The 25,943-nt window shown below is 36.3% G+C and overlaps 1 protein-coding gene across 1 annotated transcript in view; it reads left to right on the forward strand.

The window, feature by feature from the left end:
• The first annotated feature begins 3,231 nt into the window (after positions 1 to 3,231).
• The window catches only part of RBMS3 (RNA binding motif single stranded interacting protein 3), a 758,821-nt gene continuing 736,109 nt past the window's right edge, over positions 3,232 to 25,943 (forward strand). Inside the window, exon 1 of the mRNA XM_032259567.1 lies at positions 3,232 to 4,560. The gene's annotated coding sequence lies outside the window, so the exon portion shown is untranslated. The remainder of the gene's footprint in view (positions 4,561 to 25,943) is intronic.

Below are 25,943 nucleotides of genomic sequence, written 5' to 3' on the forward strand. Positions count from 1 at the left end.
GTGGATCACCTGAGGTCAGGAGTTCAAGACCAGCCTGGCCAATGTGGAAAAACCTCTTCTGAACGAAAAATACAAAAATTAGCCAGATGTGGTGATGGGTGCCTGTAATGCCAGATACTCAGGAGGCTGGGGCAGCGGAAATGCTTGGACCTGGGAGGCAGAGGTTATAGTGAGCCAACAATGTACCACTGCCCTCCAGCCTTGGCAACAGAGCAAGACTCCATCTAAAAAAAAACTAAAAATAAAAATAAATAAACAGATCAGTGCCTCTTCTGTCTAGCCTGTGCATCACGTGAACCAGTGAGAGTCTATGCCCTTTGATGCAGTTTGCTGTCCTTGAGTTTCTATGAAATTTGTTGTTTAGTTGGAAAATACGACACAGCTGTCTTCTGATTTAGAGAATGCCTTAAACCAGTTACCTCCTACCTTAGCTTGATCATTTAAATGGAAAACGCTACTGCTCCAACAGAGCAGAAATGATATAAAAACTATTTCTGATTTGAGTATCTTGCCTCCTGAATTGCCATGGCTACTCTTGTCTCTGAGGGAAGAAAATACAAAATAAAAAATAAACACAGGTTTTACAATTCTCACAAGTGGTAAACCTACTTTGCATTTCTTAAGATGTTCAAGCCGATGACAGTTTATGCCCAAAATATTACAATAATCCAATGAAATAAAATAGCATTTTAAAAAGTAGTAGTTTTGTGTAGAAATTGCGGATAGCATTAATGCATGCTGGGAACTTTAACAGATAATGGGCTGTATCAGTTTTGGCTGAGGAGTTACTTATTTGGCTTTTCATTTGTAAATACGACAGTATTATTTTCCCCTTCAGAAGTATTTAAGCCATGTATTAATAAAAGAAAACGTATATATCTAGTCCATGGTGGTAGAATTGGCCAAAGCAATCCTGGCTTTTGGTCTTACAAGTCTGAATTTGGAGAGACATCAATAGGTTGTTTAAATGACAGTATTCTATAGTTGAAGATGACTGGATGTAGAATCCAAATATTTGTATAGAGTCTTTGCTGTACTGTTAATGATCATTTATTTAGCTTTCCATATCAATTCGTTACTAAGGTTTATATGATCTGGCCCAAGGATACCTCCCCAGCCCAATTTTATGGTCTTTACTCCTCACTTGCTTATTTCAGCCTCTGTATCATATTTTGCACATTCCAAAGACACTGTCCCACTGCAGGCTTTTCTGCAGTCACTGTCCCTGTGACTGCCATGTGTTTCCCCCAGATGCAGGCTGGCATTTGTTAAGCAGGTCCAACATGTTACAAGGTGTTTTAAATGCTTCATGTGTTTATCTGGGTTGGTTCTCATAATTACTGTATGAAGTGAATAGTGATATTTGACGGTTGAAGAAACTAGAAGAGATGAATGCAGAAGAGGCAGGACTGGAACCCAGGCAGTCTGGATGGATTCCAAGGCATAACACTAAGTATTCTCACAGTGCACCATACCCAGAGAATGGTTCACACCCTTGCCTTGACCTTAGGAAAGCATTTTCCCAAGCTGTTCCTTGGAGAGCATTTTCCTATCTTATTTAAACTGGAATCTCTCTGACTTTGTTTCTGTTTACTGTTTCATATTTCCTTACAGCACTATATATTTCCTGACATTGTACTGCGTATTTACTTGTTTATCCCATTGTGTGTTCCCCCAACCCCTCCCCCCACTAAATATAAACTCAATGAAAGAAAGACCTTGTTCTGATTCATTTGCCTCTATATCCTGCCCTGAGGTCAGTTCTTGACCTGTGACAAGGAGTGAAATGTACCCAAAGAGGAATCTAAGTCAGGTTGAAAAATTATTAATTATGTTTAGCATTTTATTCTTCAAACATTTACTGAACACCCATTTTGTGCTCAACTCTATGCAAATTTTTGGGAATGTAAAGGCAGATGAGAACGATGGGAACTCCTGCTCTCCTAGAGTTTAGAACGTCATGGAAGAAACAAACAATAAGCAGGCAAATACATGTAGAATAAGCCTTCGATTAGGACAAACAGAAAGTGCAGCAGAGAAGGTAGGGTTTAGAGAAAGCTACTTTGAGGAAGTGATATCCATACTGAGACATGAAGGACAGGCTAAAGGGTAAGAGAGGTGGAGATGGAGGTGGGGGAGCACTCTGGGAAGAGGGAATGATAGAAGGCTCTGAGAGCATGTTCCTGTCCTGAACGTAGCTCAGTGTGACTCGGGTTTAGGATGTGAGGGGCAGAGATGAAGGTCTGAGAGTAGACGAGAAGCCCAGGGCCAGACAGCTCCTCAAGTGTCCTGAAACCTGTTCGAAAGATTCAGGATTTTATTGTCTGAGAAATGTGATGCCACAGAAGAATTTTTAACTCAGTGTCATTTTTAGTATCGGATTCAATGTACTGCCTTCAGCCAGGAGAGTTGGCAGTATTTCCATTTTACAGATGGGACAACTGAGGCCCCAAATAACACATTTAAGAGATAGGTGGAGTTGATTTAATGTTCTCAATCATCATGCGGTCAGGGTCTCCTAACTCTCCTAACTCCCGCCCTCCATCCTTCCTTGTCTTCTTCTGATTGTTATTCTTGCCAAAAGTAAAACATAAAACTGTTTACCTGCCATCCTTATTTTTATCCAGGGAACACACATACACTCACACAGCTTCCAGAAACCAGTTCCCCTCAGCAGAAGCCAGTTGCTTCAGGGGTGGTGCGGCTTGTATGTGGATGGACACCATATGTCCATTGATCCCAAATTCTCTGTTCTTGACTAGGAAGCTGGATTTGTACCGGGGATCTTTTATCTAAATAGGCAACTCTGGGCTCGGGAGAACAGAGCCGACTTGACAAAGTAGAAAAGAGCTCAGTCCTGGTCTGCCCACGCTTTGGGCATGCGTGAGCACTCGCAGCAAAACACAGCTGGCACGTCTAATTTTAGCTTTGCCCGCCTTGAAAAGGGACCCTTTAAGGAAATATATTTTCTCTGAAACAATTTGTATTATAATGTAGCAGCTGATAGACATGACAGAATATTATCATTCGTGGGAAAAACCTCTGCCAAGTAATTATGATTTTTTTCCTTTTTTTTTTTTTAGATATCAGTCAAGTGATTTAAGCATCAGTGCATCAAAATAATCAGAGAGACAATGGGAGAAACAGATTTCATTTGTAAAAAATCTGATAAACCTAAGGGATCACCTCTTTGATTTTTACAAAATGGATGTAATAAAAAGAGTTAACTATTTTTGATGTATTCAGTTGATCAGTCCAATCTGATGACATATAGCGTGTTATGGTAGTCCTGAAGTAGACCCTAAAATTTCTTCAATACTTAGCATCCTCCAGGTTTTCCAGGTGGTAAAAGGTTAGTTTCTCAATCAGCTATTGGATTCATCTGGCTCTAGTGCGTTAACAGATTTCGAAAGCATCCGGGACTTACTTTTTCCCCCGTTAACCAGCAAGGATAGTTCCCCTGCCTTTATTTCTTTTCCTTTCTCCTCCTTCCTTCTTTCGTCCTCTCTTCCCTCGCTTCTGTGTTTCGTTTAGCAGTGTGGCTTACCTTGGCACTTGGCAAAAAGAAGAACAAAAAGCGGCTCTTGTGTGGGGTAGATGGAAGGAGGGATAAGAAATAATCCACCGCCCGCATTTGAGTTCTTCAGGTTCAGTTCCAGCGGCAGCAGCGTTGCTGCAAAAATCGCTTGCTATTCGAGATAGCCAGCAGAGGGAATCGGAACTTTGTTTGCAGCAGGGGTTGAAGCAGCCTTTTTTTTTTTTTTCTTGGAGGAAATACTGCAGCCTTCTGGACTGCGTACGCTGCTCCCTGGAGAGGCTCTCTCGGTTCCACCCACCGGCTGGAAGGAGGGGACGTGAATGAAAGGACAGGACAAGCCCCGAACACCATGCCACTCTGGGAGGGAGACAGCAGCAACTAAGCTGTGCAAGGTTTTTTTTTTTTTTTCTTTTTTTTTTTTTTTCTTTTTCCCCTTTCTTTTTCTTTCTTTCTTTTTTTCTTTTTCTTTCTTTCTCTGTCTTTTTTTCTTCTTTCTTTTTCTTTAAGGTGGGGAAAGAGACACCAACCAGGAGACAGGAAGCTGATCTGCGAGGATTCGGAGTTGTGCTAAAAGGACTTTGATTTTTTTTCCCCCTTTACAAAAGCTGGCAATTGACATCACTACAGACAGCCTGGTTAGAGAACAAACTGCCTCATCCCAAGTGGACCCCGGCGGCTGGGGGAAGCCAGGCAAGATCTGGGAAGGCTGTGTGTGAGATCTCACTCCTCCCGCTTTTTTTTTTTTTTTTGCTTTGGTGTGCGTGTTTTTTGTTTTGTTTTGTTTTTTTAAAAAAATTCTTGCTGTGTTGGAACTAACGAGTGGTGGAGTCTCTGAAGCCTCATCAGTCACCGGGACTGTCAGGAATAGTGGTTTAAGAGGAAGCTCGGCCTGGGGCACTATACCCTGTCATCCAGTTCCCTGCCTCGGAGATAAAGATTCCAGCTACATGGGCAAACGCCTGGATCAGCCACAAATGTACCCCCAGTACACTTACTACTATCCTCATTATCTCCAAACCAAGGTATGGCTTGACCCACGTTCTGGCAATCAGCGTGGTATCCTTCTGCACTTGGGATGGGAAGCAGACAGGCGTGTGAATTATGATTTAACCCCCACCCCCATCACCTCTTCCTGCTTCTTTGAAATTAGTGACATACCAATGGAGTTAATGAGGCAGACGAAGATGTAAGAAAGCAGCAAACCCGGAATTGTAGCTTTCTCTTTAAGGAGAGATAATAGTTTCACTTGAGTTCGGTTCCTTTGTTGTTATTTGGCAGCATAAATGGTCCTGATATGAGGAGAGTCTTTTGCAGATGGGCACGGTTTTTACAAAGCAGATCACAACAGTGATTATCAGGCACAAGAATACGATTTCAGGAGGTTTTCTAGTGAGCTGTTCTTTGTTTGTGGCTCTAAAAGGGTTTTTCCCACTGGATAGGATGTGCCAGGGTGGGGTGACTCAAACTTTTAATCGCAGAGTATAGGATGAAAGAAGGGTGTGGGAAGGTGTAGGGCACCTACCAGAGTCTCTGAGAGTTTGTTTGTGTATTTTTATTTTTAATTTGCCTTGTATATTTTATTTTATATTGAGGGTGATCAGCATTCTATCGACTGCATTCGGAGCTTTTTTTTTTAACTTTTAGAAGCTCTGTTCTTCTGTGTAGCTGCCATTAGGAGGCCTGAGTCTTGAAAAGAAATGAAACGTAACTGATAATAATTGGACTTGAATTGGTTACATACTTTAGGCTTTATGTGTGTGTGTGTGTGTGTGCTCAAATGACCATTAGGGGCCCAGAGGCAAGCCCAGGTAAGTAAGCAGTGGGCAGTACCTACCCTGAACTTTATCCTGCAGTTAAGACATGAAAGACTCTCAGGTGTGAAATCATGGCTCCAATTTGTCAATTAAATTGGACTTGATTAGGGGGAAAACATGTTAGTAGAGTGACCACCTCGAGCGTATGGGTGATATCATTTTGTATTGTATTAGCATTAGCCAGGCTCCACCGTCTTCTTAATAAATAAATATGCCGAGAGTGAATAAGGCATGCCTGAATGATCTGTGCTGTCACCAGGACTCGGTGATGTGATTAGGGTTTGGTAATTCATGCTGTAGTTATCTCTCATTTATTTTGTCTCATCAAACAATGCCTATTTGTAAACCAGACTGGCAAGCAGACTTTCAGTATTGTAGCAAAGATTGTTGCTTTATTTTTTTTTCTTTTTCAATTGCTTTATAATCCACCCTGCCCCTCCAAGGTCGACTCACACTGCTATTTGCCTTTGTGAGCATTTAGTTTGTGCTGCTGATGCTTAAATAGACTAGCCCTCCTGCTCGGTGCCTTGAGTTTTAACTCTTTGGGGGTATTAGGTAGAGAATGCTGCCTGACATTCTTCAAGGAAATGGCAGAGCAAGGACAAGTTAAAAGGGGAAAATGTACAGTCATTTCTCATCCCTCAATGAAACAAAAACAATAAACTCAAAGGTTGCATGAAAAATATCAGACATTCCATCCCTTTTACTCATTTGGCTAAATTTTTCCAAGTGTTTCGAAAATTACACTTTATTTTGGGTCCTTGTTTTCTACTATGGTGTATATTCAGAAAAGAAACTTTAGATGGAAATGAATAATATAATTGTTTTTCTGTTTGAGATTTATTTTAGCCTATTGCTAACAGGAAATTGTGAATGTTATGCACATTTTTTCAGACGCGGGGTGCAGGATGAGCTGTACTAGTAGAAAGTATGTATGTGTGTGAGAGAGAGCGGGAGAGTGGAATGATGAGGGAAAAGAGAAGAGCCTGAAAAATAGAGAGGGAGATTTTAGATATCTGTTTTGGAGTTCTATGTAGTTTAGTGTTGTATAGACAGGCAGCATCTGGATCTTGTTACTCTTAAACTAGCCAATGCCATCAACTTCTGGAACATTTTTAAAGAAGTTAGATCCATTAGGCGTCCTATGTTGATATTTGGATAATCAGATCAGGGTAGTAGGGAATGTAAGATCAGCTACTTTGCCTATCATGGTAGTTCATATTGATTATTATGTTGTAAAATGTCGACAATGCTTTGAAGTTGTCTTGTGTTGTTACGGTGGCTCTGAAATGACAGACATTAATAGCATTCCTGGAAGCTGAAGATGTGAAGACGTGCCCTGTTTTGAAACTTGCATAAAGAGGAAATGAGATGAAGAGTCAATGTGCAATCATATTTTATAATGTGGGTACTGGGGACTTTCTGACAGGGTTAATCGTATACAAGGAAGCACCGTCATGTTTCAGTATGACAGGAAAACAACTAGGTTATTTCCACATCACGTTTTGTTCCTGCTACATGTATACCTCAAAATATAATTTATAATAATTGTAAATAAAGTACATGCTGCTTATATTTATTTGGTAAGCCTGGGTGGAATTGATAAAATCCACTCTTTGTAGCCTTGGCTTGTAGTTATAATTCAATTTTAAAATCATAGCTCTTCAAAATGATGCTGATATGTTAAGAATACTTATGTTTGTTAAAAAATATAATTCTATCACATTCTGGTGATGTCATATCTTAATTTTTTCTCTTAATTGAGGTAGGTTTTTTTCCTGACAATCCACAAGGGCTGTTTTCTGTCATTAGTTTTTTTGGGGAAAATCTTCATGGGATTTTAAGTGATTGAAATGTTTATTACTGTATTCTTTCAGAAAATGCACAAATGGTGAACTTGTTTTCTGCTTGTATAATGCTAAATACATCTGCTATTTTTTAACGATAAAATGAAAATGAGATTTAAGAAATAAATGAAGATGTTTCCGTTCCCTGAAATACACAGTAAAGTTTGAGAAGAACTTGTGACACTTCCATGCCTTCTTTGCTCCTATTATTTTTCATTGCATTGGAACCAACCTCTCAACTTGGCTTCTTTAAAAATATATGATTATGCTCCATCCCTTCAAATAATTTTACGAATGTTGTATATTAGGAAAATGTACATGTAAGTTAAGATGAAAACCCAGTGGTTGACTCATAGCTATAAGGTATAGCAGTGTCATCATCCTATGCTTTTTCACAGCTCACATCTTGAAAGTTGTCATTTGTCAATTTCCTTTTTAATGAATTCTTTTCCACCAAAAGAAGCAATTTCAAAGAGGAACATTACTTAACAAATAATGAAGTAATCTTATTGACATGTTGTAATATTTAAATAAGAAAGAGCTGGATAAAAAAAATAGTTTATCAAGGCAAATTTGCTGTTTGAAGGGACCACCCAGAATAATCTGTAAGTTTTAGAGAAAGAGGGTTCAAAGAATAGTTCATTAGCTTAAGGGCAAAATACAAAATGTTTGACTAGTTGTAATCCAACATTATTCAAGTAGTTTATCACCCATTCCAAAAAACCAACTTGATGCTGTTGAATTATGAGTTCCCAGGTGAATTTCCTTCTGAATTTTTGAGGTAGTTGTTGGGGGGATACTTGAAAAAAAAGTTAGTTGAACTGGGTCAATTAAAAAGAGGAAAACCTGGTTATAGCCTGGTGAATTGATATTTTTCAGCTGAGAAATAGATATTTCTCTCACATATATTTGGAAAACTTTAGTCATCTTCATAAAACTTAAAAAGTTGCCTAAGCCCACACAGCAAGTTTCTTCTTTCTGCCTTTTCCACACCGGTAGAAGTTCACTGCGTTTCTACCAATCCAGTGCACAGTTTCTAATGATGTTGCTCTTACATGAATTTACTGCATCCCCTTCTTTGACCATCCGGTTCCGCAGAAGGTATTGAAGAAAGGGGTTCAGACTAGTGAACCCAAATAAAATTTTCTTGGCTGGTGGTACTCAGATTGTGTTCTGAGCCTGGTATGAAGAAGGGACCAGGTGTAAGGAGTAATTAATCAACTGCAATTGATTTCAGGCTGAATATTCAACCATCTGCAGCCACCCGTCTCTAAAAGTCTAGCTGTAGCACAATTGATTGTGCCATAGAATGAGCAAACACTTGAAAACACAAGGAGAGGGGGTAGGTGAAGGAAGAGAGGCCTCCACAGGGCAAAGGATATTCTTAACGATGTGAATGTACAGATCCTTCAAAAGCAAAACAACTCTGTAACACAGTCCTTACACGTTAAAATGTAGAAAATCTTGCAGAGGGAGGGAATGAGTTTAGAATTTCCTTAGTACTTCCTGCCTCAGATTTGCACTGATATCCAGAGTTGGTAACTTGCCAGTTGTTTTAAAACAGCCTTGAAAACTCCAAAGTTCTGTTTTCCTTTGAAAGCCTGAAACATACAAAACTGGTTTTCTAAAAATCTTTCAGGGATAGAATTTTTAGGTACAACTCCACATATTTCCTTTTGCTTCAGGGGGTAATATAATAGTGTGAAACTATGATAGCATGAAACTATGATAAATCCTGTTTGTCTCATTTTAGACTGTACGAAATTTTTAATTGGTTTTAAATAAGAGGAAAACAGAATCAAGAAGCCACCCGCGTTTCTGGTTTTTTTTTTTTTTCTAAACTCCCCCAAACCTTAATTATCAGTGGGATTGGACACAATTCCAACGCATATTTTCCTTTTATTTTTTTCCATGATATAGACATTGTTTTTACAACACTAAATTTGGTGCCTACTTAAAAGGAGTAGAAATGTAAAAAGTTCACGGTATTTTTTTCTCCAGAATGGATTCAGACTTAAGGAAACACATCTTGTATATTTAACAACATCTTTCTAAAGCATTTTCTCTCCCCTTTCTTCCAGTTTGGAGAAAAAAATAGCACAAAATTATTTCCATGAAATAATAAAATGTATTTGAGGGCTGGGGGTTGGGACAGTTTGCAGGGAGGAACACAATATGCAAGGAAGGACGCAAGTTCATTCCAGGTCTTTCTGGCTTCAGGAATTCTGGAGAGCTTCATTTTTGTACTAATATGATTTTACACAATTCTTTTTGACATTATCAGTATTTTGGCAGAGAGAGAGCTCGGTCACAATTATGCCCAGGCCAAAGTCTAAAAGCAAAACAACAGAAGAGTATTTTCCTTTAAAATGAAACTTTTTTAATGTCAAACTTTTTATTCAGAGTAAATGGTTGATGTTTATTCAAATTTGGCTTCAAGTACTACATTGCAATTGTTTTGTAACAGTCTCATAAGCCGCAGCTGTATGTGATTAAATAGTGTAATATCAAAAGCATGTGAGAATAGACGTTTTTATGCTATAGCTGTTGCACAGCAAGAGTGCAGATGGAACTGAAGGGAGACCAAAAGCAAAAATGTATTCATGTGGTGTAATATGTGTGTTGAGGATATGTGTTGCTATTTTTTGCAGTGGTGGGAAAATGTTGAACTATTTCGGATGTGCTTAAAAAATATCCTCTCAGAAAACGGAAACAGACATACAATACCATTTTTAAAATATGTAGTGGATCATGCCATTTAATTAGAAAACACATTGGTGCTAAATAGATCTGAAACCAATTCAAATGGAAGGATGAAAATTACTCCCATTGAGCACACATTCAAAAAGCAAAAGTGACTTCCTCATTTCTGTTTTGAAATTATATTTTTCTTTTTTGTTTTTTTACTACTTTAATCTGTAGAACTATTGTAAGAAAACCTTCAGCCCATTTATACCTAAGAAAGTGTGTTAGGTAATAAGAATCAGCAACTTACTGTTGGCAAAATAGGTGGCAGTGTATTGCTTTTTAAAGATATTTGGAAATATGATGACATTCAGTGTTGTATAAGTATTCATCTTTTCTTACCAGTGTTAAAACTTACAAAGCGACACAAGGACACACAACTTCTGCTTCTAATTTCTGTAGCAGGGATGTTATTGTAAAGACCTGTCTGGTTTTCATGAGATGATTTAATATAGTGTTTTTGAAATAATAATCCTTAATAAAAACTAATAACCTCTAGCTTCCTAGAGATAATAAATCTATAGGATTAATCATACTAATCATCATCACTATTCATATGTGACTGTTTTCAGGGCTTTGAAAAAGCTTATAGAGTTGGCCATTTTCAGATTTCAGATATTAGACACTAAAAGTAATTTTAAAAAGAAAAAGAGAGTGTCAGACTAAGATAAGTTAAATTTTGTTTTGTTTTTATTGTTTTTTCTTTTAAGTTGATATTGGCAGATAATCTAGTCACGTTCAAAATGTTTTAGCCATGTAGGTTTATTAATCAGGGACTATATAGTAAGTGGAATTATGAATAGAATTTTAATAATTATGAATAAAATTTTAATAATTCAAAACCAATTCCTAATAAATATCAAATTTCAAAAGTTTGGTTAATAAAATAAAGAAAATAGATTCTATTCTTTTGTGGGGGAATACCCTTATTTGTGTCAATGCATTGGTTTCTAGTTCAGGTTCCTTCTGTAGGATCCCTTCCATTGTGAGATAGATGAGCCTTCCTTGGTATCTTAGTGGTATTTTCAAGTGACCTCGGTTTTGTGTCATTCATGATTTTTTCTTTGGTTCCTGGATGCTTTCCACAGAGCAGATCAAATGCTGCTTTATTGGCTCTCTCGTGATTGGACAGATTTAACTGTCCGCATCCTTTCACACATCTAAATCCAGTACACTGAGAGAAACATGTCCATCACTTGGGAGTGGGTGGTTAGCAGTTCCCAGCAGTGGAACAAAATGACAGGCATTCTTTAATCATGATCTTTTCCACTTTTGTTGTGGTGATTACATTTTTCTTTTGAGTGGTAAAATTAAGGTGTACCCAAAAACTTAATTGTGATAGTATGGTGCTTCACTTTTCTTCATTTAACTTCCTCTCTACAGGTGGTGTAGAGCTAAATGGTTATTCACGTTAGGCTAACCCAGTTGAGGTAATGAAGGAGACTAAGATTGTCACATTAAAATACTGACAACCTTAATTTCATCAATGATTATAAGGACTCAGTGTAAATATAACAATTAATGAAAAATTATTTTGACTGCATCCAAAACCTACAAATTTGCAAAACCTACAGTCTCTAAATCTCAGAATAGTAGCCAAGAAAATGTGAGAACTGAATACTGGGGTTACTACAGTATAGGGTATTGTAGGAGGGAAATTGCTTCTCAAGCACATCTAAACAAGAATATTATCTTTTCTTCTTTTTCTTTGGAGATACACTTTTTGTTTCCCAAAATGCCCTGTGAGCTGAATTAATGAAAGCAAATGACATATACTATTTTAATTGATTAAGCTTTGAAAAATCATACATTATTTTCATATAACTTATTCCGTAAGTTGCTATTATGCTTGCTTCTATGAGCATAGTTGGAGTATAAAACAGGGAAGATGATCCTTTGGGAAAACTGGTTTCTATTCGTATGAATCTGTGTATTCATTTATTCATTTGTGAAATGGATGAAATGACCCCAGCCTCAACAGTATATTATAGTGGCCTCTGCTATGGAAGGCAGGTATGAAGTTGCTGAGCTGCTTAAAGAAAGGTGCTTCATAAATAAGTAGCAGTGTTATCATTTCTGAAGACCCCAGCATATTTGTATTTACTTTATTACAGCCTCAGCTCTGAGGGACGTAGTCTGTCTTTAACACAGAAGAGAGTTTAAGGAGCTCCTCAAATGTGTAAAAACCCGTTTCTATTCGCATAGCTCTTCACCACATAATCATTGAAAATTATGTTGTAGAAGAATATTTGGTGATGGGGGAATGTTTATATCAATGATTTATAATATATCAAATGGTTAAAACTCTGTTCCTCATATATTTATAATATATCGAATGGTTAAAACTATGTTCCTCATATTATAAAAGCATAAGGAATGCAGTGATAGACATATAAAAAGGCTTAAAGAAAATATATCAAATTCTCATGGAAAATTAAAAGTAAATGAACCCTGAATTTTGTTTCCTGAATGATAAATACAAAAACGAGACTTGACTACATACCCTGCTAGTCAAAGCAACCCTAATAGTGCCCTTTTCATATAACTTATTCCATAAGTTGCTATTATGCTTGCTTCTGTGAGTATATTTGGTGTATAAAACAGGGAAGACGATCCTTTGGGAAAACTGGTTTCTATTCATATTAATCCGTGTGTTCACTTATTCATTTGTGAAATGGATGAAAGAACCCTGACCTCAACAGTATATTATAGTGGAGCATAATATAATAGTATATTATAGTGGAGTATCAACAGTATATTATAGTGGAATATAATATAATAGTATATTATAGTGGAGAATCAACAGTATATTACAGGGGAGCATAATATCCTGTTGTGTGGAAACTAAGGTATAATGGGGGAAAAGTAAATCTAACAATATTTTAAATATGGATAATAATAGTTTTAGGAAGTGATTTTTAAATTTGTTTTATAATTAACTTTCCTATCGTTATATTATGGGGTTAAGAAATGGATATATTCAATACACTAGATGCAAATGATCTTCTGGTCGTCTTAGCTGATAATTTTCAAGCTGAATATAGATCATGCATAGAATTTAATAAGAATTTAAAAAGGGTTTTTTTTTTGGGACATCTTATTGTTTTTTAATCCTGTGTACTGCTACTTGGTCATTTTCACTGATTGATGACAATGTAATGAAAAGTGAAGTGGAAAACAGAATGCTAACTATCTGGTTTTCTGAAACTGGTTAAAGTTATTAAAAGCTTTTCTTATGTACGTGAGTTGTATTTGAAGCTATTGTTGATGTCTGTAAATTCTCATGTTGCTTTTTTGAAGACTTATCAATCATACAAATTAGATGATGACACCCAAAATATAACTTAAAATAAAGGTAACTTAGAATTCAAGCAAATCTGTTTTTAAACTAGTTTTGAGTAGGTGAAGTATTTAAAGCATTTAAGAGAGTTGGAATAATTTTGGTGACATTCTTTGCTAATAATTCATCTCATCTCCATATTTATGTAAAGTTTCAGAGGTTGTTTTGTAGGATAGCCAACACATAAATATGTGACAGACCTATGGTGTTTCATTTCTTCTTGAAAGCTGTAAGAAAACCACATTTCGTTTTCCTTGACTTGGTGCTAGTCCATTGGAGGGTGGTGACAGTCCATGCATTAAGCCTGGTCTCCTGTCCATTGCCAATGTACACCAATTCAGACTGCATCTTTAGAAATAAAAAGTTGCATTTTTAGTCTGAGGTAGGTAGGGAATCCTGGAAAGAATAAAATTCTGATGTCCTTTTTTCAATTTATTTAAAAAAATTAACCACTGCTTTTAAACTTCATGATTTACCTGTTGAGGACAAGGTGGCTTCATGTTGGCAATGGAAGTTTCCCTTTCTGACTTGTGTTTAACTTTGTTGTTAAGCTGGAAAAACACAAGAAAAAGCCAGTGAGAATAGGTGAAAGAACATGAAAGAATTTCTCTTCAAGTTTTGCTATTTCCTATAACAATAGACACGTTTTTAGGCCTCCGTCCCACATCCAAAGAAACATATTAAAGTGCACTATCATTCACTACAAAGTTTAATGATTTCACAATACTATGTTGAAAAAGCTTTTATATTTTTGCTCTGGAAACACCGAGTTCAAGTGAATTTAATTGATGTGTATCTGTGAATTTGGAGGCATCTTGCATACATGAGTATTCTTGCAAACTGAAAAACACTTAATCCACAAGTGTTTTTGAGGTACAAAGAGATTATTAGAAGACTCAGTGGACCAATGAATAAAGTTGACAATGTGTTCTGTTTTGTGGATATGCATATAAATGTTAGTTGATTTTGGATTTGCAGTTTTTCTTTTCAGAGTTTGGAGGCAATCCACTTGTTTCCCTGCATCAGTGTTTTTGTAGGTCCTTTAAATGGTCAGAGCATCTAAAAAACTGGCCTTATCTTTCACTATTGTGGCCTTTTGGCACTCAAGATATCTCTGTATTTTAGTAATCCCAAATTTCCGGGGAGGGACATGTAACAGCGCAGTGTATTGGAAAATGTCATTAATATTCTTTGGCTGAAATATTTCAAAAGCAGACACATTGGGATTGACCTTTGGCAGTGAGAGCAACTGGGAATTCCAGGTCTGGGTGCCAGGTTCACAGAATTTTTTATTGCGTAATTGGTGAAATTGTTTACTAGAAACAGAGCTTAAATGTAACAGGTGTTTCCCTGGGGCCCCGTCTTAAGGGAGTAGGCAAGAGGCAAATCAATGGCACACTACTTATTCTGTGGCATAATCTTTTTAAATTCTTCTGTCTCAAAATAGGGTCATATATTTTTTATGTGTATTAAATATGACACTTCTTCCTTTTCACCAGTTCCCACGGTTATTTACCTAAGATAACATCTCCTGGTGTCTAGAAGTCTCTCTCAGCCCTGGAGAATATCTATGTGCATTTCAAAGAACACATGTCTCTACAGGTATGTGCACTGCAACTAGACCCACCATCTGTCTCACAAGTGGTTGGGCAACCTGCAGATGCTGCTACTCCAGCCATAAGCCAACTCCGATGGTTTCCTTCATTTTCACTCTTATCTCAGTGTTACAAGAAAATCAGGATCCCAAGCCTAGACGTAGCCGTCCTCCCCCATCTTAAGAAAGAATGTTTTCTCACTCTAGCTCCATACATATCCTCATACCTGAAAATTTACACCATCCCCCAATGCTGGAGGGAAAATTCTCTCATAATCACCCTATGTTTTGATTCTCCATCCAATTACTCAATTTTACTTCCCAGCCCTCTAGACAGATCTCACTGAATTTCATCAGCAGATGCAATGAATCAGCTTTGATTGTCTCTCTTACACATAAAACAACAACACACACACACACACACACACACACACACACACACACACACGCACATACATTCCTGGAAACCTTAAGGATTATTTTAATGGCTTTGATTTTCTCTGAGGCTAAATGACCACACAGGAATATGGAGGGGCAAAGTGGTCATAAGGATACACATTCCTGTTCTTCCCAGTTACCTTTTTTTTTTTTTTTTTTTTTTTTGTTCCCAGTTGGTAGCACAAAGGAGTGAGTCTTACCAAAATAGAAGTAACTACTATTTTTTTTTTTACTTTTTTTCACAAGTAGTATAATATCTTCTCATTATCTGAGATATATTGACAGTATTTTGTGCAAGTTAGCTACCTACTCTCCTTTTCATATCATTCTTGACAGCATCTTTTGGAAATATTATTGATTAATTCTAATTCTTCCTAAATAATTTTAAAATAGTTGTTTAAACTGTGAAGAGTCTAAGGGGCCTCAAAGCTTTTAGTGATGAGGCTGTGAATGGTAGCATAGAAAAAAAGAGAAAAATGATAACAGTTCTACAATTTTAATATAACCAGTTATTCCTGAGAAACACCAAGAAAGGTAAAACAAAGAGAAGAACAAAGAGAAAATGAACCAAAGAGAAAGATTAAGGGTATCAGGTCTCAATGTACTTTGGAAAATTTCTGGAATTTCACAAATTGTTTTCCTTTCCAAAGGCAATGGATAAGAGCTGTTTAGCAAGAAAAAGATCATTTACAAACAGAAGAAATGTGTTCGGGAAAAACTTTAATGTAAATATATAATTTGATGTGGAGGAGTCCCGTAGTTGAGATTTTTGGTATCTTAGGGAGAAAATTAATGCTTATGTAGACAATTCGTACTTTATTTTGTTTTTGCATATCTTGCAGCACTCAGTAATATCCAGCATTTGCTTTTGTTGTTTTGATGTACTCTTCACTAGCTGTCAAGGAGAATCTGACGAAAACAAGCAACAGGATAGTTTAATTTATGGTGTTGGGAAAACTGGCTAGCCATATGCAGAAAGCTGAAACTGGATCCCTTTCTTACACCTTATACAAAAATTAACTCAAGATGGATTAAAGATTTAAATGTAAGACCTAACACCATAAAACCCTAGGAGAAAACCTAGGCAATACCACTCAGGACATAGGCATGGGCAAGGACTTCATAACTGAAACACCAAAAGCAATGACAACAAAGGCTAAAATAGACAAATGGGATCTAATTAAACTAAAGAGCTTCTGCACAGCCAAAGAAACTATCATTAGAGTGAACTGGAAACCAATAGAATGGGCAAAATTTTTGCAATCTACCCATCTGATGAAGGGCTAATATCCAGAATCTACAAGGAAATTAAACAAATTTACAAAAAAAAATCAAAAAGTGGGCAAAGGATATGAACCGACACCTCTCAAAAGAAGATATTTATGCAGCCAACAAATATATGAACAAAAAGCTCATCATCACTGGTCATTAGAGAAATGCAAATGAAAAACACATTGAGATACCATCTCACACCAGTTAGAATGGCAATCATTAAAAGATCAGGAGACAACAGATGCTGGAGAGGATGTGGAGAAATAGGAACACTTTTACACTGTTGATGGGAGTGTAAATTAGTTCAACCATTGTGGAAGACAGTGTGGCGATTCCTCAAGGATCTAGAACTAGAAATACCATTCGATGCAGCAATCCCATTACTGGATATATACCCAAAGGATTATAAATTATTCTATTATAAAGACACATGCACACGTATGTTCATAGTGGCACTGTTGACAATAGCAGACTTGGAAACAACCCAAATGCCCATCAATGAGAGACTGGATAAAGAAAATGTGGCACATATATACCATGGAATACTATGCAGCCCTAAAAAGGATGAATTCATGTCTTTTGCAGGGACATGGTTAAAGCTGGAAACCATCATTTTCAGCAAACTGACACAAGAACAGAAAACCAAACACCACATGTTCTTGTGAGTGGGCATTGAACAATGGGAACACATGGACACAGGGAGGGGAACATCACACACTATGGCCTATTGAGGGTGGGGAGCTAGGGGAGGGATAGCAGGGGAGTGAAGGGCTAGAGGAAGGACAGTACAAGGAGAAATATGTAATGTAGATGATGGGGTGATGTATGCACCAAACCACCATGGCACGTGTATACCTACCTTAGTAACAAACGTGCACATTCTGCACATGTACCCCAGAACTTAAAGTGTAATAAAATCCTTTTGATGCTTTTGATTGAAAAGAAGACTGTTTTTCAGAGTCATTGGAATCAAGTTTTAATGTGTATTTTTGAATTTCTATATATAACCTACTCATATACAATCTCTATATGCTTACATATATAACTAGGAGCAATGCTGTTGTTATTCTGTGTGTAAAGAATCTTGTTCTGAGAAGGAAAAGGCAACATTACTTGTTAAACCAGCAAAGTTGTATTGCCATGAGAACCACACAATACCAATTGCTTATTAAACAAGAGTGAAGTATGAGGTCCACTAATATACCTGGGACCCAAGGAGCAGGTCAGTTGAGGATGTGGGTGCAATGATGCTTACTTACTCTGGGCTCTCAACACAAGCCTTTATTAGAGGGGAGGAGCATGGTAAAAGAGTGTCTAGATTTCAGAATGGCCCTTAAAAAGATAGTTGTTATTGTTACTATTCAAGCTCCATCTTTTCTGCCAAATTCATTGTATGCATCTCACCATCCTCGTTTTATTTACGGTGGCTCTCTGATGCAACCTTGATTTTACATTGTGTCTTTTCCATCTCCCTGTCTTTCTAAGATTGCCCTTCCTAGGACTAATATTTTTATTTGTCCTAGCTTCTCCCTTAGCCCTTTCTTGCTTACCCCTTTTTCTTCTATTCTTAAGTTTTCTATTATGGATTTGCCTTCTGCTCCTTAAATTCCTTTTCTTTCTTTTTGTTTTCTCAGCTTTCCGTCTTTTCTTGTCTTTTTACATGTTTCTCCCTCTCTGTTAATATTACAAGGTACAGTAGGATTGGGTTTTGATTTTATCTTTCTTTTTTTGGCTTAATTATAAATTATTTTTGGCTTTTCAAACAGAACTGTACTCTTCCGGATTATATTCATGTCAGAGTTAGTCTGTGAACAATCTGAGAACTGGGACCATAGTTTTCATCTCTGACTGCCCTCCCACATCCAGTATGCTGCGTGATGCAGATTAGGGTCATAAGAAAAGGTTTTTGGAAGGTATTAGCCTATCTTGTTGTATGTGTCTTGTACATTACTCCATTGCTGAAGGCGGTGCTTTTTTGAACCAGAGCTGCTTAATGTCATCTTCACCTGTGTGATGCTTTATGTCAAAAGACAACCTTTTTACATGTCCACATGGATACAAATCTCTTGGTGTTCTATCTTTCTCAGCTTAAGCACATAGGTCACTTGACTAGTACCCTGAGGCTGTTGGCTTGAGTTGGGTTACATCCCCAGCTAATGGGACAAACTACAAAGCAGAAGATGAGTTAAGTCAGAAACTGTAATATAGAAAAAAAAAAAAAACCCATCATAGTACTGCATTCTAAGTTGCTGGCAAAAGAGTCAATATGCTTGCCAACTCAGTGAAGGGCGGAAGTAGATTTCAAAGACAGACTAAGTAGCCAGGATTTGGAACTGGGGGGTGAAAGTAAGCAAGTATGTCAGGATTAAATGGTAGTGGTGATGGTCTTGAGAAGACTGGAGAGGCAATTCCTCAGCAGTTACCAAGAATATCAGCCTTTATGTGTGGCTTCCGTTTATGGGATAGCAGAAAGTTGGATGTACCAGGAAATGAACTTAGCTTAAAGAACTAGGAGATGGGCTGAGTTTTAGGCCCATCTTTCTGTCAATTGTGTGTATTCAAAATCCAGGGTCTTGACTAAAATAGTTCATCTAATAATAATATTGAACTGTTAACCAATATTGGATGATAGCCAAACAGTAACCATTCATGCTGTATGCCTATCCAAAGCAATACCCAGATAGATTTTTTAACTCAGAATTTTGAAAAGACTTCAAGTATCAGGTCAAAATGACAAAATTCCTATTTTTGAAAGAAAACAAAACACAATTTCCCTATACAATTAACTACATAGGTATAAAGATAGGTCTAAACTGATGCAAGATAATATTAGATGAAATTCTGATGTAAATTTCAAAGCCTTATATGAAAACAATAACATTGTTAAGGCTAAGGGTACAAACCGTGATTTTGTTTTGGACTTCTCTTGATTTTGCCAAGTTTTGCCGAATCTCCTGTGTTTGTTCTGCAATGTTTTCCTCTATCATACTTTTTTATTGCATTGAGGTTCATATTCCCAATTGCAGAAAATAACTTTATGGAATTTTTTTTTATTTCCAAGTAATGCATACTTTGCATATCTAGGGAAATAATTCAAGATAGAGCAGGAAAATGTTAATAATCTCCCTCAATATGCTACACAGGTCTTCAAGAGCTCTCTGAAATAACCAGTATTAATAGCAAGGCGTGTGTCTTTTATAGAATGATGTATGCTCTCGTAAAAATGCAATCTGACATATGGTATTTGGGATCAGAATGAACAGGTTATTTAACTACTTTTTTCAATGACAAACATAATTTGGATATTCTTACCAAGTTGTTAGATATTTCTGTTTTTTATTGTCAGATTAATTGCTCTTACTTTATTTGTTCCACGTTTTATGCAAGAGTTGGACATGTATTTTATTGCCACCATTTTTCCAATATTAATAATGCTAAAATATATATTCAAGGTACTTATATAAATACTAAAATCTTTCGTCTTCTAATTAAGTTTACTTCTTTTAAAACACTGAAAATTGCCTTGATGAGTTTCATATTATACAAGGATTAACATCTGCCCTTGGCCTGAAAATTCTGTGCCCTGCAAGGTTATCTTGCCCCTTTGTGTATTGGTGACAGGGTTATATTCCGCTTCTTTTGGTAAGAAGATGGACTTCCTGATTAAAGTACAAGTTGAAAGGGAACCCTCACATTTGGCAGAAACAGTAATGTCTTCTTTCCTTTGTGACACTATCATAGACCCCAACAAGTGCTTAGGGTCAGCAATTCTACGGCTCATTGTTTTTCACCCTCTACTTGTAGGCTGCTCTTGTGTGAAAGGTCAGCTTCCTTTGTCTGCCACCTTATATACACGGTTAAAAGGACAGCAGCAGTCAAGGACAATGTTAAGCAGCCCAAATATTCCTAATAAATTTTAAAGCCCACTGAAATACTGCTGTCCTAGAACACATATCTTTTTCCAAAGACTTTGGGCTTCAGAATTTTTATTTTTACATTATTATCTTGAGAATGTGTACAACTGTATTTCTTAACTCTCATCTGTTGAACTTGTATGGTGCTACTTGTTCAATGTCAAGTAATGTCATTTGAGCTGGGAAAAGTGACTCTGGTAAATCTAATGAACTTAGGTTAAATCTATTGTTATTTCCTTTTTTTCCTGTGTACTTGATATGTTTCTCACTTTTAATTCAAATGTGAATCAAGATCAGAGCATGACAACAAAAGAATAATACAGAAAACCTATTGAAGATGTGATACTGGGATGATACAGAAATATTTACTACCTAAAATACATCTAGAAGACCAGAGATCATAAAGCCTCAACAGTTTCTTCTCCTGTTAAAAAAGTCAGACCAAGAATGTATATTTCTAATAGCAGCTAATCCTCTTTACATAGTAATATTTCACAGAACTTAATCGAACCTTTCCAAGTTTGATGGCCAAACCTCACATGCTTTGAAAACTCAGGGAATTTTTTTCTTACCAAGGACCTGAAAAGATGACTTTTTTTTTTTTAACACTTTAGCCAAACCAGCATTTTTTAAAAAAAAAAAAACTACTGGAAGACTCACCATTTTTTAACCCATCCTTAAAAATCATTAGTATCTTTACTTGATATATATTTAGTGCAAGTAGAAACATTTTAACATTTTAAGTGAAAGGACTCTGAGTGTGCTAATAGAGTAATAGTTCTGGGAGGTCCAATTTTTGATTATACAACTTGCTTTAATACCATTTCCCCAGAGTTTCCTTACTTTTTAATATTTCAGCTTCTTCTCATTTCTTCCCATTACAAGAATATTTAGTTATTTGGTAAAAACGTCTTGAGGATCAATATTAGACTAATAGTAATGCATTTCAATGTTCTGTGAAGAATGCCAATATATTAGCATATTATGAAGGTGATATAAATAAGAACCATTAACTCAGATTGGTATTAGTGATAATGGTAAGGAGAGGGCAATTGAAAAGCTTGGAATTGACTTGGTACATGAATATAATGGAGCACGAATCCTTAAGATGACTCAGATCAATGCTATTCAATGGAACATTTCTTTGCACTTACATTATGCTTCTCAATATCCATCTCTGCAGTCAGCTGGACTGAAATCATACAGAGATTTGCTCTCAATATTTCTCATACTTCTTACATGAATTTTCTTTATTGTTGTTTTGTTTTGGAAAGGAGTACAAGTCTGTCTCAGCACTCTATAGAAAACTCACCCTATAGTCTGAGATGAATATATTGGAAAATTGTCTGGTTCTTACATTGCTGTGTTTCACAATACTTACACTTTCCTCATTTAAGTTTCCAGGATGCCTTTTGTTCCCTAGAGTAAATAAATTAGAGGGGAGAAAAGGTGTCATTTTCTTGCAGCCAGCTTACAGAGTGTCAGCCCTTGCCTCCCTAGAGTGAAATCTCATGTTTAAAAATGCTGTGAGTCAGGCCAGCCCTGGCTCCGGGTGTGGTGTTGGGTTTTAACTAGATGTTCTTCAGACTATTCTTTGGGAAATGAAGGAATGGAGTGTTGTTTTACTTTTTTTTTTTTTCAGCTTAGCATTGAGCTTTCAAATATCCTTCAAACTTCCTCACATTTAGCATTGCTAAACTTTAATTTTACCCTTTTGTTAATCTTCCTTCAATTACTGTGAATGCTCTCACCAAGCTCTTCATGCTTGAAACCCAAGGGCAATCTCAAAAAGGTCTTCAAGCTGTGTGATCCCCACCCACTGCCCTGGTGTGTGTTAGGTGTTTAATAAGTATCAATTGACTGAATGATTGCTCTATATGAAAGTGGCTGTCCTACATCCTGAATTCGAATAATACTCACTGAGCAATATATTTTAGGCACTTAACAATTTTTTCCTTCCCTTTGGTGTATACTGTTAGCTCTCAGAATGGAGATTCCCCCACTTCATCTTTCTTCTGCCCTCAGATCTTACAGCAGTGCTGGTCAGTATCTACCGAATAGAGTGGATGGTCTAATTCTCTACCCTAGACATCCTTTAATTGATTTTATAATCTTCGGGAGATTTAATAAAACCTACTTGATACTTAAATGTGCTTCTCTGATAGTTTGCTTTCTTCCTTTTTAATAATTCAAAATAATATTTCACTTTAAATTCTAAAGATACTAAAGCTAAGATGAAAATATTAAGGTAAAATTCTCCTCAAAGTGTTTGACATTTTTTTTCCTGGGAAATATTTGGTTTCTTTTTGCTTACTTACATGTTTACTTGAAAGTTAACATTGACTCAATATAAAACATTTATCTCAATACATCTACCTTCTCCCACCCTTTTAGGTACATTTGACCTCATGACATTTTGTAAAAAAGGGAAATAAGATTTTTCAGTGTTTGTGCAATGTTGAATTTTAAGATCTTGTAGTCCAAGATCTTATATATCTATTCATTATGTATCCTATAGTTACTAACATTGCATTTGGTACTTGGAATATTAAAATGTGAAATAAAATGCTGTATCAATCAATGCATGTTTCTGGAGCTCTCCCTTAGGCCACTACGACTTGTGGGTAGTTTGGACAAGACAGAGGAGTTACAAGGTGATTCTTGCCCCTCAGAAGTTGATAATTTATTTTCGAAAACAGAGAAGACTCAGGGAACAAAGGAGAGTAGTCAAATGCTAAGTCATGCAACATTGATTTAAGTTGAGGAGAGAGGACAAGCACTGTTTGAGCAGGTAGACCCTTACAGGGGGAAGACAGTCTTGGGTCAAGTTTGACGTGGGCATATATTTGGTATATTGCCTAAGTAAGCGCAGGAAGGGAAGGTATTCTTGCTAGAATAAAAGTAGAAACATAACACAGGTACGAGATTGGAATTGGGAAGGAGACAACACAATGGCAAAAGGGACTTAGATGAAACAAAGACTCCTAAAGAGGGGCAAGGTTCAAAAGTCAGAGCACAACAATGACAGAAAGACTTTAAGGGGGCAGAAGAGAAAAAGTGAAAAATGGTTTAATTTTGGGGTAGGGAGTGGTTTTGTAAGTTTCGTTCGAAAGGCATAATGACGAATGAAAACAATAAAGAATGATTACTTGCAGCTGCAGGTTCCATCAAGTGTGGGTAGAAATTATTTGGGGGAAAAAAAGCAATAGTAAAAATAATACAAATAAAAATATAGTATAGCAACTATTTACATAGTGTGTTGTCTTAGGTATTATAAGTAACCTATTAAAGGAGTCGGTTTAAATTATATGGGAGGATGTCCATAAGTTAGATGCTAACACTAAACCCTGATATATAAGGAATCTAATGATCTGCAGATTTTAGTATGGGGGTGGGGATGCCTGGAATCAGTCCCCTATGGGTAATGAGGGACAACAACCGTACTTAGAAATCTTCATATAGTAAAAACCTACTACAATGAAAAATACAAAGCAAAAAGTCTTATAAAGAAGGCGTGCAGCATATATGACAAAAGTTTATTAATACCTTAGATATAAAATGTGCTGTACAACTCAACAGGAAAAAAAGGAAGAAAACGTTCTAATAATAAAAGACACAAAAAAGCATACATGAAAAAACAGAAATAGCTACCAAGCACTCAAAAATATATGTCACTAACAAAGAAATAATAGCTAATGTAAGAGGGAGATAATATTTTCACTTACTTGGTTTTCAAAGAGTAAAACATTCCCTAACAACCAGAGTAGACTGAGATGTAGAAAGACAGTCACTTTCACTCATTGTTCATCCTAGGGGAATATTACTGAATAGGTGAATTTTGGATCTTAATTTGAAAGATAAGATATCAAAAGCTTTGAAAACATATATACCCTGTTATGTTGCAAAACCAGTTCTAGAAATTTTTTAAAAGGGATTACGGTTTTTATCTACAAAGATACTTATTGTACCAGTGCTTTTAACAGAGAAGATTATAAATAATCGAAATGTCCATCAATAAGGGAATAGATTAAGTGAGTGCTGTTATATCTTTACAAAGAACCACTATACAGCTGTGAAATCAATGAATATGGAGATAGTGACTGAGGAAAATACATACTGTTAGATTTTAAATGTTATAAAGCAGTTTTATAATATGATTCCAAACCTTTCTTTGAAATCTGTGTATGTGTGTACATGTTTATGTTTGTATCTATGTTTACTTGTTCCTAGAAAAATATAGGAAAAGTTTTGTGTGAGTTTTGGAGTTGCAGGCATTATTAAATGCTTTTGAATATGCATTGATTATCATTGCAAATAATTAATGTTGACAATTAAGTTGTTTCCAAAAAATGATAATAACTAAGAGGAAACCAAGCAAAGAAGTAAGGATCTTGATGCAATTCACAGAAGGAAGCCATTGCAAGTTGGTTAGTAGAGAGAGAAGTAACATACATAGAAAGTGCTTTGATTGATTTCTAGTATTTTACAAGATGCAGTGAAACAGAAAGGTAACATTTAGGAAATCAAGCTAACCCTGACTAAGTATAGATAGGGAAGCACAAAACATGTGAGATCAGGGAAAGGCCAAGCTGGTAGATGATAAGAAGGTTGGAGCAAAGGAGTCTGTGATGACTGTGAAAATAAAGATACTAATCCAGGTTTAAACGTATTAATTTTATAACAATGAGGTACCCAGATGAAGATGTGATCCAAACAGAGAAAAAACAGAAGCATGATCTGAATCCAATGCCAAAAAAAGAGACTTAGGTTTTGTCTCCATGTAGGTGACATTCGAAGCTATAAGTATGAATGAGATTGCCCTCACCAAAAGTGCGGACATCAAGCTGCAATGTTAGAGAGTGATAATTTATCAGAAAAATCTAACAAGAGGGCTGTATTCTTCTTCTAGCCGTGCTATGCTTTACCTATGGTTTAAGATCATCTTCAACATGATGAGGATTACATTAAGAAAATAATTAGTAACAAGAATATTTGAGTGAAAAGTCTCAGAAAGTTTAGAAAACTTGTTTAGCAGAAATTTAACCCCTCTTAATGTCTAAAATGTTGTTTTCCGGATTTTAGTTTTATCCTTACATGCAATTATCCTCTGACATCCACTTCCTATTTTGCTCTAATGATTCTTTAGTAATGGATCTACCCAGTTTTGAGAGGCTTTCTTCAGAAAGAATACGACAATTGGGCATATTTTATTTGTTTGCTTGTTTGGATGACCTTTTTGTTTGTTTCTTTTTGTTTGCTTTCTTGAATGACCAATTGACCATTTTATGTGGGATTCTTTCTGAAGTTGTATTTTTGGGAATTTGTTCTCAGACTTTAGCATGCATAAGAAGCCTCTGAAGGACTTGTTAAAACACTGCTTTATGTTTCTTTCTTTTAGAAGCTCTGACTCAGTAGGTTTGGGATGGGGCCAGATAACTAGT

Source organism: Sapajus apella, unplaced genomic scaffold (genome assembly GCF_009761245.1).
Source record: "Sapajus apella isolate SASKATOON/1434 unplaced genomic scaffold, GSC_monkey_1.0 scaffold4, whole genome shotgun sequence".
Classification (NCBI taxonomy): Eukaryota; Metazoa; Chordata; class Mammalia; order Primates; family Cebidae; genus Sapajus; species Sapajus apella.